We start from the raw sequence: 16,174 nt of genomic DNA, 5'->3' as shown, positions 1-16,174 counted from the left end.
GCAGGCAGGTGGGCTAATGAGGGAAATCATTTAACTTTGCCTAAAGACAGAAAATCTCCGGTGGCTGCAGCCTGGAGTGAGGTAAGTGCCTCGCAGGTATTCCCCCTTTAGCTCGGAGAACAGAGCTGCTTGTATGGAGGACCCTCTTCTTTCTAAGTTCCCGCCTGGATCTTGCTTGTGTTCTACTGAGCCCTTGGATAATTTTGGAAAAGCGTGTTTGGGAGTGGGCAACAGGGGGATTTTAAATCCTCTACCTAAAAGAAGGAGGATAATGTAGAGTTTGTAGAGGCCAGAGAGAAGGTAGAGTGTCTTAGACACTGTGGGTGGCCTGCCCAAGCCCCCTTTGCGGGACTGGTTCACCCAGTGTGTCCTCCTTCCGGGGGTAGACCACATCTTCCACTGAGAACTGCCTCCACCCAAGGAAGGCTGGGAGCTCATCCTGCCTGCCCTCAGCCAATGAATGGCCCATCCAGAGGTCTACAAGGCCACGCCCCTTGGCTCAAGGTTAAGACCGATCTGTGGAGCCGTTCACACTCCAGAGCTCCTGTAGGATCCAGCTGAGGCTAAGCTGCCCCCGCAACCCCCATCTCTGCTTACCTCACTACTCCTACTCCTTTACCAGTTCCTCCTGAGAGCACACACTCGGTAGGCCATTTGCAAAACCATCCTTATGTCAGATGCTGCTTCTTACAAAACCAGACCTGTGATCGTGGGAATGAGAAGGAGAGATGGGCCGCTGGGCTGCCCCTTCAGGTGGGACAAAATGACCAAAGTCCAAAGCCTTTGAAGCACATGAATATTTAATGTCCGCTTTGAATTGCTACTTATTAGATGAGCCGATTTGGGCAAGTTTTTTCATCTCTTGCTGTGACGTAACCTCTTAGCTCATCCCCTCCAATCTTAAACACAATTGCTTATACACAGAAATGCCTTGTAGGTCTGGATGTGTGTGTGTGAACATAGGGTGTAAATCTAGTTGGATGCCCCAATTAGATTAACCTAAGACAGAGAACATGCAGGACAGTGAGACAATCCATAAACGGAGTTAGCTCAGCAGAAACATGAGCTGGAGGTGGCCATGAGAATTGCAAATCCTTTGGGAATTAGCATAAATGTTGGGGAGGGCTGGGGACTTCCTTGGAGAATAGAATGGGGATTAGAATCATTCTTATCTAGATCTTAGAGAGCAGAAAGACCCCAGTTGGGGTGGAGGACACTACCAGTCGCACACACACACTCACACACACGTGACACCCATTCTCTTTCTTCGTCAGTAATAGAGCACTGGTTTATTCTAAACAGCGATGTGCCCAGTTGAAATAATACAGTTCCCGGAACAGTTGGGGTGGCCAATGAGACATAAATACAAGCTTCCGAGTGGAACTGCTCAGAACACTCCTTAAGAAGAACACAGCATGGGTGGGCCCTTTGGGTCATTTTCTTTCCTCTGCATTTCTGCCTGGAACACAGATGTGATGTTTGGAGCTCCAGCAGCCATCTGGAAGATGGAGGGAGACGTGAGGGTGGCAGAGCAGAACAACTCAAGGAGCCCGAGGCTCTGAAGACCTCATGGCAGTGCCGTGCCTGCCTCTCGTGGTTCTCACTGCTGAAGTGGGAACTCCAGTGCTTGTAGCTGTGCCCGGCTCCTGGAGAATGCAGGCTGGCATTAGCAGAGCCCCTGCCAGGTGCTCCATTTTCCCAGGATTATCGTCATTGCTTATTAGCATGTTCTCCATGGAAACGACTTTGGGAAGCAGCCTAGTGAAGGGGAAAGACCGTGGGCTGTGGAGTGGAGTCAGACTGAACTGGATCTCAGGTCTCCTGCTTCCCATCCACAGGACTTCTGACAAATTAGTCTCCGAGAGGATCATTCATCCTCTGTGACCTGGGTATAGCAAAGTTCTCACATGTCCTCAGGTTACTTCTCATTAAATGTAAGTTTGCTGCAGGGGTTCCAGGGGATTCATGTACATAAGGCACCTATAGTATGGTGTGGCACAGAGTAGGTACTCCAAAGATGTTAGGTACTTTAACTCCACACAGTCTTCCATCTCTCCACCTTGATGATGTTTGAATGGAACAGACTGAGAATGCTGACTGAACAAGAAGTGTCCAGACCATTGTGATGGGGACTTGGGGCTGGGAATTGGGTTAAGCTGACTGGTCTTTAAGACCCTTTTGGTTCGAACATAATGAGCACCAGACCTGTGGGGGTGGAGCGTGGGAAAGAAGGTGGGAGGCTGATTTTCCTCTCTTTATAAACACAGCTTCTTGCTCCCTTGTTCGGTGGCTGGCGTTAACAGAGCCATGATAACTGGAGGGTGCTCCCTCTTCCTTCCAGATGGCTGGACCACAAACACATACTGCTCAGCTGGAGGCCCCCTGAGTGTGCTGATGTAGAATGGGGAGTTACACTTCTCCAGGGTCCAGAATGGCGAGGCCCAAGGGTTGGAGCTGCCCCTTTGGCTTTAGTCCACATTAGCCGAGGCTCCCGTGGGCTCCACGTTTTCCTCCATCTTGAATTAGTAACAGCAGGACGGGACCATGGCAAATCCTTAATTACAATCACAGGGAAGGAGACTTACATAGTGCTAGGCTCAGTTCTTGATGCATTACAAATCGGAACTCATTTAATCCATACAACAGCCCGATTAAAAGCTTGCTGCCACTGTCCCATTGGGTTAATCAACCAAGACAGAGGGGCAAGTGACTTGTCCAAGGTGACGCAACTCCACGTGCTGCAGTGGCTCCCCAGTCGCAGCTCCCAGCCTGTGTGCTGGAAGGGGGTGCACTGGAAGGGGGGTGCTGTGGAGAGGACCACATCCGGGCCCCTCAATTTATGCATGGGGAGACCAGGCTGAATGAACTTCCCTCCTTCATCACGAAGCTGTAACTTGCTCAGTAATCAACTCAGCAAAAGGTCAGACTTGGGAATGATCAGATAACCCTTGACGTTTCCTTCGGCATCATTACACGGCAGCAGCCCCACAGATTCTCTCTGATTGGGTCAGCTCAACCTGTTTTTCCTCCAATGCTGGCTCTGATACCTGTCTCCTCACATCTGGCCAGATGTTAGGGTCCAGGTAGAATGAAAAATGTGGATGTTGAAACACTGGGTTTCAGCTCCAAGAGGGATGTGCAGGAATGGAGGCAGATGGAGAGAAGGGCCCCAGGTTGTACTCACTCTGGAGGAGGGATGCGGGACAGGCCATCGCGTTGCTGTGTGGGTCTTTCCTGCAGTTGCAGGACCTTTAGGACAGCTGCTCCCCAACTAAATGCCAGTAGCACCTCCATGGCGACACAACAAAATTGTCCTCACATATTTCTGAGTGTGCCCTGGGCGTGGAGGTAAGAACAGAGGGCTGGTGAACTGAACTTACTGCTCATTGAATGACATGGGGTGGAATTGCCATTATTCTCTCTCTCACTCTCTCTCTCTCTCTCCTCCCTCACCCCCACAGGGTTAAGCTCCATAACTCCCTCCAGCGTGGGGATGCCTGCTGTCACCCACACAAATCGTCAAAAGGAACATTTATTTCCCTTTCCCAAGGACAAATTTGTACTTATTGTTTGTGTAGTTTTTATAATATTTTGATTTTTTAAAATTCTCCTGACCTCAGAACAACTGTTCAGAAGGTTGAAGAAAACGCGAGCTTACTTTGCACAATGCTACACGCATCCTGTTTTGGTCTTTGGTCCAAGCGTTATTTATGACGCTGAAAAGCATTTCTTCCCCAGCACTGGGGATGGGAATCGGCACCCCCAAACAAAATAACTTCAGCCATCAGCTCAAAGGAAACAACTTGAAGTGTGTGGTCTACATGAGGTGCTTGGTTCGGGGGGTCCCTATTGCAGAGCAGGTCTCAAAAATGAGTGAGACTCAGACTCACGCAGAGGCCTGGTTAAAATGCAGATGGCTGGGCCACCTGCAGTTTCTGATGCAGACGTCTCAGGTGGGGCCTGCGTGTGTCACGAACTTCTGCAGAATGCTGCTGCTGCTGCTCTCTGGGGACCGTGTCGTCCTCCCATAACTGTACTGTCCTAACTATAGAATCTCTTTCTTGCCAATATTTTAACAACCAGGTACTTAACACATGTGTTCCTTTCAACACATGGCTCATGCATTTGTTCGGAAAATAGTTATGGAGTGGCTACTGTGTGTCAAGATCTCAGCACCAGGGACTCCGCAGAAAACAAAGCCCTTGTCATCATCCGAGAGGCTAACCTCCTGGTCATGCAAGAGGAAGGCAATGACAGATTAACCGATTAAAAATAAAATAAAGTGAAGGGCAGGGACAAATGCTACAAAGAACAATAACACAGGGCAAGGCAGTGACGGGAGATGCTATTTTAGAGAGGATGGTCAGTGGAGGGCTTTTTAAATATTTGCAGAGACTCAAAAATGAGATTGTGAGCAGTGCAGACATCTGGGGGAAGAACATTCCAGGTAGAGGGATCAGCTAGGGCCAAGCCCAGGGAGAGGGACATGTTTGGCATGTTCGGGGACCAGTTAGCACGTGCAGGGCTGGAAGGGAGGGAGCGAGGGCGTGAGAGGAAGGAAAAGAGGGTGGAAGGTGGGCAGAGCCCAGTACATGGAAGGGCTTCGAGGGCATAGTGACGACTGGGGGTTTTAGTTGAAGGAAAAGGGGAGCTGTGTGACATGTTCTGATTTCTGTTTTAAAAGAAGGGCTCTGGCTGCTGTAGGATAATAGAATGTGGAGTGCCACGGATGGAGGCAGGAAGACCAGCTAGGGGGCTGCTACTGTCATCCAGGCAAGAAATGATGGTGGCTAGGTGAGGACAGGAGGTGGCGAGGCAATGGAGGTGGTGACAAGTGGACAGATTTGCATGGACAGAGCCAGCAGGGTTTGCTGATAACTTGGCGTGGGAACTGAGAGCCAGCTTGGAGTCAAGGGCTGCTCGTCAGGGTTGAGCTTGGGCGGCCAGGTACCTGGTGGTTATTCAGCAGGTTCTCAGGTGCTGGGTCTGGGTCCCGGAAGGCCCATCAGGGAAAGAGAGGACGAAGACTTGGTGTCCACCCTCCATATCTCAGATCTAGTGAAATGCTCAATAAACCTTCATCAAGGGTCTGGGTAAGATGATTCCCCAGAGCAGGGAAGCCCCATGTGGGTCACCTTTTATCAATTTATCTGATTCAAGATCGCTTTCTGGGCTCCACTTATGTAACAGATGTCATGGAGAAGCCGCCTTGGCAGCAAGTACTCAGTTGGTTGGACACCCGGTAAGTTAGAGGTGTCTGGTTTATACACTTGCTAGAATTGGAAAGGACCAAAGAAATTAGTTGAGGAGAATCAAAACAGCATTCCAGACGAAGTCTATGTAGACCTACTAAAATAACTCAGCATCGACAGAAGTAATTACAGCTCTTACCTCACAGGGAGGCTGTACTCTTAACAGAGTTAAAGTCTTCTAGCCGTGGGAAGCCAGAAGTGGTGTTTTAGTCTTCATTACTCCTCAGGGGCTAGCTGGCAGGAGAGAGGATGGGGATCTCAGATGTTCTTGGCATTTTTTTTTCTAGTCGTCAGTTCTTCCTATGTAATTCAAATGTCGGGTGGAGCCTTCCTACCCCTTGAGAACTTCAAAAATATTAGTATGAACTTTTTAATTCCATGCTCTGTGGACATCCAAATAAAAATGTCTGGGAATTTCGGAGGGAAGGTAGGGGCTCCTGTTGTCAAAGTCACCTCTGTCTCCAGGCTATTGCTTCCCCTGAAACTGTCGTTGTGTCACACCACACTGATGAGACATGAAGATCATTTCCTTCCCTGTTTTCTCCTGTAACCTGATTATAAGCAAGCCTCCCAGGTGGCCCGGCCTTTGCATGCAGTTGTACTCGGTGCAAGTCCGGCAATCTAAGGCAATTAAAAAATAATTCCAATCTTTATTTTTCTCTTTCAACTCAAACTGAAGAGTTTCAGATCATATTTCACATTTTCTCCAGACTCTTTTCTTTGTCTTGCTTGTTCTGGTTCACATATCCATGGGCTCCTGTACTGTTCACCTCCAAACCTTTCCAACTTCCTCCGACGTCTTCCCCTTTCCCTTCGGCCCCTATAGTCCCTATTTCTTTACTTCTGACCATTCTTCAAATTAATATCAAAGAAGGTCTGTAAAATAGAATGTAGAAGACAGAACTTGCATTGGAGGGTGTGTGTGTGTGTGCATGTGTGTTAGAGGCGAGCTTTATTAGTGATTATTAATACCCATCTCCTGTCCCCAACTGTGCCTACTAAAGTACTAAAGGTAACTTTTTTTGTCTACTTAATGTCTCCTCTTCTACTGTACTCACACAGAGCAGTAATTGGTGTAGAACCCATTGCTGAAGACTTGGGGGGAGAAGGGAGCAGGGAGAAAGCAAGGGTTTCTATAACAGAAATATGAATCACCTTAAAATATACAATAAGCATCTGTGCTCTTAACAAGACATTTCAGCCACCTGCCACGGGAGGTTCGCTCCCCAGGAGCCTATCTCAAGCCTTCTAGATGGCTTCTTATCTGTCTACCCCGACCTCCAGGGTCTCTGCTTTGCTCCTGCCAGGAGCAAAACCATGAATTCCAGTCCACATCTTATGCAAAACAGTTTGAAAGAGTGAGCGCTGGAGCTCGTGAGTCTGGGTTTGAATCTTGCCTCTGCTTCTTAGCTGTGTGATCTTGGAAGAGCTCCCTAACTGCTTGCACCTCAGTTTCTTCAAAACGGAACCAACACTCATCGTACCTTCCTGAGGGTTGGTGGGAGGAGTCACTGAGTTAATGGACCTAAAGTGCTTAGGGAATTCCCTGGGGCATAGCAGGGGCTCATGAAGTGGACTGCACTTTGGCTGTGATGCTGGCTCCCCAGACCCACCACACCTTCAGATGCAGTTAAATTCACAGACAGGGAGCCGAGCAGCTGGCCTGCGTCGGCAAGCGGGTTGGCGTAGGGGGCGGGCGAGTGCCAAGAGCAGAACAGAGGGCTGTGGGAGATTCCCTGCCAGGCTGAGGTGTTTGGACTTCAGCGTTATTATTAATAATAATGACGAAGCAAGAAGAACAAAGCATCACCTTCGCACTCGGAGATACCAAGCCCTGCATCACGGAGCCTGGATTCTCTTACTTCTCCCATTTTACAGATGAATAAACTCAAGCTCAGAGAGCAGAGGCCACTCATTGAATTAGTGGCCGGGCCTGGCTGATACTCAGGTCTGCCCGACACCAAGGGGGCAGCAATGAGAGGGGCATCATCCCTGGGTACCTGGCAGCCTTTGTGTATCGACAAGGGTCACTCTTCATGGGCAGTCCTCTCCCAGGATGGCGTGTGTTTGTGTGTGTGTGTGTGTGTGTGTGTGTGTGTGTGAGAGAGAGACAGTCTTGTTCCCTCTCCCCTCCCCTCTCTTCCTCTCCACAACTCCCTCTGCGCAAGGTTGCAAACTGAGGACTCCTGCGGACCAGCCTCAGCGTTTGGTGGTCTGTCATCCATGGAGTTGAGTTTAATGGCTTTTGTGGGTCCAAGAGTCCCAGACCCCCTATTTCCTTGTCCTGATGGGACCTAGCAAGGTAGAGATGGGAGGTGGAAGGGGGAGAGGAGAGAATCTTCTCCAATGAGAGAGGGGCTGTACCTCTCCAACCCTGGTTTGGCATTTTATGTGCAGGGAATGAGAAACCCAGAGTTGCCATGGAAACTGCCATCCCCTGCTTCCTTTGTCATTCTCTGTGGGAAGCTCCTGTGTCAGGGGTGGGGGGTGGGTGTGTAGGGGGCACTCCTGCTGCACAGGGCACGGGCATGCAGCAGGACTGGCTCTGGGGTGGGGGGTACAGGGGAGGATGGGAGCTGGGAGAGGGGCTGGGTGACCCTGCTCTCAGGAGGGGCTTCAGGGCTTCTGACTTGAGGGCAGGGTGAAAGGCAGCCATGGAGCCAGCTCAGGTTGCTCCCATGGAACCATCCTGGAGGTGGTCAGTCACACTCCGAAGGCAAAGTACCAGTTGCAAATCGCAGTCAGATGGGCTGATGCAAAGAGCTTGGGTCCTGCAGTTACTGAGCTCAGGCTCAAACACCAGCAGAGCCGCTTCCCCAAGCCTCAGGTTCACCATGTCTAGAAGACGTGTTGAGTGACAGCAACCTCACAGAGCGCTTCCATGGGATTGTGACTCTGTGCACCTGTCCCCTGCCGCGTGTCCATAGAGAAGGTCGCCTCCAGTTAAGGAAGATCTTCTCCTCCACCCCCCATCTCACCTGCTCCCTCTCAGGTAGACAGTATGCGCCCCACTCTGCAGATGAGGAGACTGAAGCCCTGTGTGGGGGAGGAAGGGGCTCACAGCCCACAGGGAGTCAGGCAGGGCCAGGGGCTGATCAGGAGCCTCGAGTGCTTCCTGCCTCCTGCTTCCCAGCAGCCCCTTGCTCTTGGCTGCTGCCTGGAGCCGGCCTTAACTGCCAGGCGTGTGACCTGCGGGGCTCCCTTTCCCTCAGCCACATGCTAAGCCACGATGCCTCCTGACTCTGTCATCAGGGGGACCAGGCCTGTGGCAGAAACAATTCTCTTTTGACTTTTAATATTAAAATAGAATAAATTGCTGTGCTTTCTCTGTGGCGGGGGAAAAGGATGGGAGTGTGGGGTGGGGGGGGAGAACTCTCCAAGTCCTCACATCACCACCCCCGCCAGCACCCCTCAGCTCTCAGAAAGGAAAGAGTCCCTTGCAGGTGATTTGTTAGCTCTTTCTGGGGCAGAAGAAGGTGGAAAACTAATTTTAACTTGTCAGGGATTTTTTTTTCTTTTCAGCTTTCCTGTTTATCAGACCAAGGGTTAGGATGTCAGGTGGCCCTGAGTGCACTGAGTTGGGGAAGAAATGAAGCAGGGGATAGTTTGGTCTCCACCAGCCAGGTCCTGCAAATCCCAGTGGGGAGGGGTGCCCAGAAGGTCTGCATCTTGCTGATGTCACCATCTCCCCCTCCCCAGAAAAGCTCCTACTCTGCCTCCCCCTAGTCAAGGAAAGTCTCATCCTGATAGGAGGCTGAAGCCAGGTGCACGAATTTGTGAAACCTGGATTGGCTGTGTGGCTTTGGGCAAGTCACTTCCCCTCTCTGGGCCTCAGTGGCCACCTCTGTCACAGGGGGACAACAATGGCTGTCTTGCCTACTTCCCAGGGTAGGTATGGAAGCTTAAAACAGCACTGGGCTGATTTTTTTCAGCCCCAGAATTAAGAGTGACATAGCAACACCAGAGAGGGTCCCACGAGGAGTGATTAGAATGGGGTAGGGACCGTGAGTCTCTCCGATGGAGGGGGAGTCCCAAGAGATCAGGCTCCATTTCGTGCCCAGCCCCTTGCCTGACACAGAAGATCATTAATGCACATTTATCAATGATAAATCAACGAGAGTTCCCACTGGGAATGGCGACAAAGGTTAGCCTGGAGAAGAGGTTAATGGGAAATCAGCTAAGCGATCTCCACACAGAAGAATGTCTGTGACAAGACATGGGCGAGAGATGGTTAGAAACAGGTCCTGGGGACAGATGAGTAAGAGGACAAATTTCAATCTATACGAGCGTGATGGGGGTGGGAGTGGGGGCAATGCACTTGAGAGAAGCACCGGCGCTGTGTCTCGATGCTCAGGCTCTTTAAGTCCTCGCTGGGACGCTATAAAGGTAGGGTGAGGACCCAGTGTCTGGACCCCGGTGGCCTGGCTTCAAATCTTGGCTCTGGCCACTAACTGGCTGTGTGGTCCTGACAGAATTACTTCTCATCTCAGAGTCTCAGTGTCTTCATCTGTAAACGGGATATTAGTGTTACGTAACTCAGGAGGAACTGTAAAGATTGTGGCGTGTGTACATAGCTCTCTGTTCATCCATCTGTCCCAGAATAGAGCCTGGCAAGTAGTAAGTGTTTGGTAAGTGCTGTGTGAGTGTTGGCCACTATCATTACTTCCACTTGATCATCATTTAATCTTCACGATGATCCTATGAGAGGTGCTGTTATTATCCCCATTAGCCAGACGGGGAAACTGAGGCTCCTGCAGAGTTAGCGATGTGCCCAAGGTCACCTACTGAAAATGGTGGCACCAGATTTGAGCCCATCTCTGCCCACTCGGAAGCCTGCAGTCCTAATCACTGGAATGTCCCCATCATCCCTCTAAGGGACACCATACCCCCATTTCCCAGTCTAGGAGGCAGCGACCCAGAGAACAAGCACATGACTCAAAGTCACAGAGCTGTCTAGAGGCAGAGCTCAGGTTTGGCTCTAGAGCCCACAGGCTTGCAACACACCACACCTTCTACCCATGGGTGCCGTCTGAGGCTGGATTGGGCTGCCTTGGGAGGAGTGAGGTGCTGCCTGGCGCCGGCCACGGGCCAGCACAGGTGGGAAGGGCCCTTCAGGATGGCACAGGGGAACCTTTCTGCTCTCCTGTAGCCTGAGGTGGGATGATTGGATGAGATGACGAATATGGAAGCTCTAAAAGAAGGTGAAAATGCGACACATGTAGACGGGTGCAAGCCCAGATTCTTTTTGGTGTGTATGTGTGTGGGGGAAGAGAAGCAGGAAGTCCTCTGAGTTGCCTGGATCATTCCTTCCCTCCCCACCTCTGCCACCTGCCTCCCTCTGTTTCTCTTTGTGTTACTGCCCCCCTCTCTCTCTGTCCCTCTGTCTCCCATCCTCCTCCCCCCCCTCAAGAAAATGAAGGGTGCCCCACCCTGCCAGCAGCACTTAACCAAGACCGAGTAATTAATCCCCTGTCTTTCTTATCTGGTCCTCTCAGATTTTGTTACTTTTGGCTGAAGAATATTCAAAGAACATGTGATATCCAGAGTAAGTTACAGAATTTAACTGAATTTCTCTGCGTGAAAATTGTAGCATTCAAAGGTCATTTAATAAAAGGGAATTACTGGATCAATGCAACGCCATGCCACGTCAGCTCGATCGCTGTGTCAACGTAAGACACCAGGGCAAAAATAGACCATTTTAGAGCTATTTACTTGTCTGTGTCAGTCATAAGCTATTTAGCTTTTGTGGAATCGAGTTAAAACTGCTCCCGGGTACTTCAGACAAGGATCCTGAAATAAAGGGTGGAATAAGAGATGATAATAGAAAGATGTGCCGGCTTGAGGGTTTCTGAAATAGAGATTTGATGAACTGGAGGAGTCTGGAGACATCTGGCTTTCATCCAGAGGAATAATGCATCTTTTCTTTCTTCCTTTCATTTGGGAACGAGGGTTTATTCTGTTCTAGGCCCTGGGAATACAAAGGACGTGGAGATAGACACTAATAGGCAACTGGGACACACCCCTATCCTTCTGGGACTTGGAGCCCAGGGGAGGGCAAGGAGTGTGGAACGCTAGACGGGTGGATGGGCCCCGGGGGCACTGGGGAGGGTCCCGTGTGCTGGCCCTGGGCTAAGCACTGGGGACGTGGGCATTGCCCTACACAGGCTCAGAGTCACAGTGACCAACAGCACATGGGGTCCAGGTGACTAAACCCAGTCCTGGGAGTGTGGCCTGCAGAATGGCCCGGAACCAGGGTGGGCCTTAGAAATGGGAAGGGAGCCCATTTGGAGGAGTGGATAGCATAAGCAAAGCCACGAAGGAGGGCATGCGCAGAGCGTGGCAAGGGGCTGGGAGAATGCTGGGGGGCTCCAACAGGGACTGGTGTAGGGGTTGGTGAGGACATCGGAGGCCACTTTCTGCAGGTGATGGAGACTTGGGGGAGCTTCTGAGCAGGGAGCTGCCTGGGCAGAGTGGCAGGAGGCCCAGCTTTATGTGCATCACGGCAGAGGCTGGTTCCAGCTTGGGAAACGTAAGCCTGGCCAGGTGGAGGGCTCGCTCCTGCTCGCCATCTGCTGAAGAAGGGTCATGTAAGTGCCACCTGGCTTCCTGGGGGGGTGGGTGGGGAGATAGCATCTGGGAGGCAGAGAGCGCTCCTCCGGGGGAAGATGCTTGACTGGGCCTGATCATGATTTATTCAGCCGCATCACACCTGCAGTCTGGGCCATGCTGGCCCTGGCCTTGCTCCAGGATGCATTCTGGGTGCACACACCTGTCGGTTTGGATGACCTGGGCATGGGGGTGTGAGACCGAGGCCAGCCCGGCGGGCGGGAGCAGCCTCTTCCATCTTTAACTGGGTGATGGTGGGAAGCACTGCCTGCTGCGAGGGTCCCAGTGTCACTGCTCTTCCCTCAGGAGCTCTGCTTCTAGGCTCACCACTGCGTGATGCTGTCTCCTAGTAATCGTAGATAGAACCCACCGCCACCAAGACCCTGAAGAGTCCTTTCACGTTGCATGTGTGTGCTCGTGCCCACGTGTGTGTGCGAACATGTGCACGCTGTGCGCTTCCATCGTAGAGGTGTGCCATGTTTTCATACATCCCCACTAGCTTTATAGTAACGTAGACTAATAGTCGATAGTCGCTGGTATAGAAATAGCCAGCATTTGCATGCCACATTGTACTTTGCCAGAACCTGCTCACAGAACCTTCTCTGCGTTGGTCTCACCATAATCTGAGCTGTAGAGAAGGCAGGTAGCAGGTGGCCCAGATGTAGGTCACCAGCCTGCTAATGGCGGAACACAGAGAAGCCAAATCTCCTTGACCCCTGGTTCATAGTGTGCTGGAAGAGACAAAGGTCGCTCATTATCTGCTATGGCATGTACTGCTCCAGGCTGTCCTGGCAAGTTTTTAAAATTACTAATTTGATACTTTTATTTAAAATTTTGTTTTTATTTGGGTAACAGTTTAATAGCAATCTGGGAATCAGTAGCTGGTTAGGGTTAAGATTAGCCACCTAAGGTTGATATTAACCACAGTTTGAATTTTCACCAGGTACAACAAAACCTAAGACTGTTTCCCTTTTATGTCCCATCCCCTTTGGATGTGGCCATGCAGGCTGAAACTAGCCACAGCCAGGCCCCTCCCTAGGCAACTGGGGCCACTGGTTCCCTAAGGGCAATAACTCTTTTTTCTTTTTAAAGCAGGCCCTAAGATAAGCACTTTGCAGGCATGGTCTCAATGAATCCTGACAACAAACCTATAAAGTGGATATCAGTATTATTCCCATTTTGCAGACGAGGAAACTGAGGCTCAGAAAGGCTTGGTAATGTACTTACATTTACACAGGCAGGAAGTGGCGGTGCTGAGATCCATGTCCAGTCTGTCTGTCCCCAGTCCCCAGGAGAGTCACCATTAGGTTTTGCTGCCTCCCTCTGCTCCAGCTTTCTGCCACAGCAGGGCTCCTTCTCTACGCCCAGGATCCCACAGGAGGACCATGGACTTGGGCAGTAGTACATGGAGGGAGAGGGAGAGCCCTGACTTGGGCAGCAGTGGCCACCCAAGGCAAGGGCAACTGGGCGATTAACCCGTCCTGACTGTTCTCTCCAGCTCCTCATTATAATCCTTAATTATGAACTAACAGCGGTTCCCAAGTGGGGGAGAGAGGAAAGGGTGGCAGAGTGAGTGTCCAGATGGCCCTGCTGGCGAGCTTGGGCATCAGCTGGTCTTTATGTAAGAGTTGCTCCGCTTCCCAGATTGCCTTCCAGGCAGACGTTTAAACACTTGTTTTGTGTTTATGATACAGAGGAAGAAATTAAAAGGCCTCCAGGGAAAAAAGAGGAAGAAAAAAAAACAACAGAAAAGCAGGAGCCATTCTGGGGGCTTGTCAGGCAAGATGGAGAGAGGAAAACCAGGTCTGGGATTGGTTTCAAGATTACAGCGAGCAGGTGGCTTCCCTGGGCGTGGGCGGTGAGATCCAGGATTCCAGGAGCATCAGCGGGGAGGAGGGTGGGTGAGTGTCCTTCTGATGACAAAACAGGCAAGCAATGCTGATGACTGAGGGCCCACTGTGTGCTAAGCTCCGTGCTGACTTTATGTACAATCTCTAATTCTCTCGACACCTCAGTTTTATAGACGGGAAAACTGAGGTTTGCGAAGGCTCGGTGACTTGGCCAATGTCAGAGCTTCTGATAGCTACCCTTGTCCTGAAACTGCTGGAAATTTTTCCCACTAGAATTGTTAGAACCTATACCTTCCGGTTTGTAGCCCAGGATTCCTCTATCATGACATATTTTCATCACCATTCACTTATTCTTTCCTTCCCTTCTTTCATTTACTCCTTCGTGCTCTCTGTCATGAGCTTCCTTGCTTTTCCTTGAATACACCAAGCACAGGCCGACCTCAGAGCATCCGTACTTGCTATTCCCTCTGCCCGGAATGCTTTTCCCACAGATGTCCACCTGGCTTGCCAGCCTTGCCTTATTCTATTGAGATATACTTCCCTGACCACCTGTCTACCGTAGCTCCCCATCACTCTTTCTCACACCTGGCCTGGCTCATTTTTCTTCATAGCACGAATCATTACTTGACTTTTTTACATATACTTGCTATATTATAATTATTATGTTATATCGTATTTAATAACTATTGATTAACCCCCTCTCTCCTCTACAATGTCAGCTCCTTGAGAGTAGGACTTTTGTCTGTGTGGTTCACCATTCTACCCCCATCAGCTAGGTCAGTGCTGACACATAGTAGGTGCTTAAATCTATTTCTATTTACTGAATGGATGAGCACCTGTGATGTGCCAGACCCTACTCTGGAGATGGAGAATGCACATAGGATTAAGACTGTCTCCTGCTCTTAGGGAACTCATAATAGAGAGACAAAATGTGTAACCATGATGGAATGGGGGGCTGAGGTGGGCGCCCAAATTAAGGTGGTTCTTAGTCTTGGTGGCAGAGCCTACTAGATGACCTTCAAATATCAATGATCGTCTTTTTCCTTAATAACAGAACCTCAAATTTAGCTGGACATGAGGTCACTCATTCAGAATAAAGGCTACCTTTCCTGGCTTCCTTTGCAGCCCAGTGTGGCTATGTGGCTCAGTTGTGGCATATTTCCAGGAAGTATCCTTAGAGAAAGGAGGTGTGCCCTTCTTCACCACTTCCCCTGCTTATTAGATTGCAACGTGATTGCTGGCCTTCAGCAGCCATCTTGGACCACGAGGATGAGGCCTTCCCCAGGGGTGGTGGAGCAGAAAGCTGGAAGAAGCCTGGGTGTCTGACTCTGTGGAACATCAGTCCCCGCAGCCTCAGAATTAATTTAGCTGAGTGAAAAATAAACTCTCTTGTTTAACTCACTTTTATTTTGGGTTTTCTGTGGTTTCCAGTTGACTAATCCTTACCCTAATGGACACAGCTTTGGGTGGAAAGAGGAGAAAGCGTGTAGGAGACTTGTTTCCCCTCACAGAGTGAGCCAGAATGCGTCTGGCTGTAGAACGGGACAGGACCCTTTGGCCTTGTGGGTTAGCTATGGTAGCATTCATTTGCTCTCCACTCATTCATTTACCTTTTCATTCGCTTAGTCCATGGACCCACCAATGAAGGGAGGAGTTCATTCACTCATCTATTCCTCTGTTACAACATTCCATGAAGCAGGTGCCCCTAGGGCTGGGGTTTGAGTTCGAGCAGACAGGGAAACAGTTTGTAATTGAAGTTTCTCCTGGACTTAGGGAGCAGGGCCTTGGGGTCCAGAGCCCCCCCCTCGGAGGCAGAGGTGGGCTGACTTGCTCACCAGGCCTCAGCCCCGACTAGAGGCACTTCTGAGAAGTGGTTGCATTCTGGTTTGCAGGAGCGGGTAGTTCCTGGGGGAAGAGTACAGGGCCGTCCAGGTTCTGGGGCTGTCTGCTCACTCTTCCTGTGGCCGGGCACGGGGTTCCCCCACCCCCACCCCTGTACGAGAGCAAGGACAAAGACTTAAGCACGATGACACACTCATTATGTCATGAAACGTGGCTGATAGTAGCAAGAGAATGGTTCATGTGTCTCTGGAGTCTCTGGAAAAATCTGTAATGTGTAAAGCCTCTACTAAAAATATTCTAAGAGACAGTCAGAAGCTCATAGACCTTGTACATTTTCTCTAAAATTGAGCCAGGATGCCCGGGGGAATGCGGGGTTAGAAAGGTCACAGGATTTGTTGGGGTAACGGAGTAGGGAGAAGGAGCTGAGAGGCAGATGGGATATCCGATGCTCTTCTGAGGCATGCTTGGTGTGAAACAAAAAGCGACTTGGTGAGAGAACTAAGGACTCACTGAATGTTCGCGGTTGGCTCAGAATACGCCAGTGTGCTTTCTGGTATTTGATAGGCCTGTACGTCCTTGTAGACACTGCGGTCAAAATTGAGTGTCACAAGACAGAAACAAAGC

This window comes from Rhinolophus hipposideros (assembly GCF_964194185.1).
Source record: "Rhinolophus hipposideros genome assembly, chromosome: 9".
Taxonomy (NCBI): domain Eukaryota; kingdom Metazoa; phylum Chordata; class Mammalia; order Chiroptera; family Rhinolophidae; genus Rhinolophus; species Rhinolophus hipposideros.
This window is presented reverse-complemented; position numbering follows the sequence as displayed.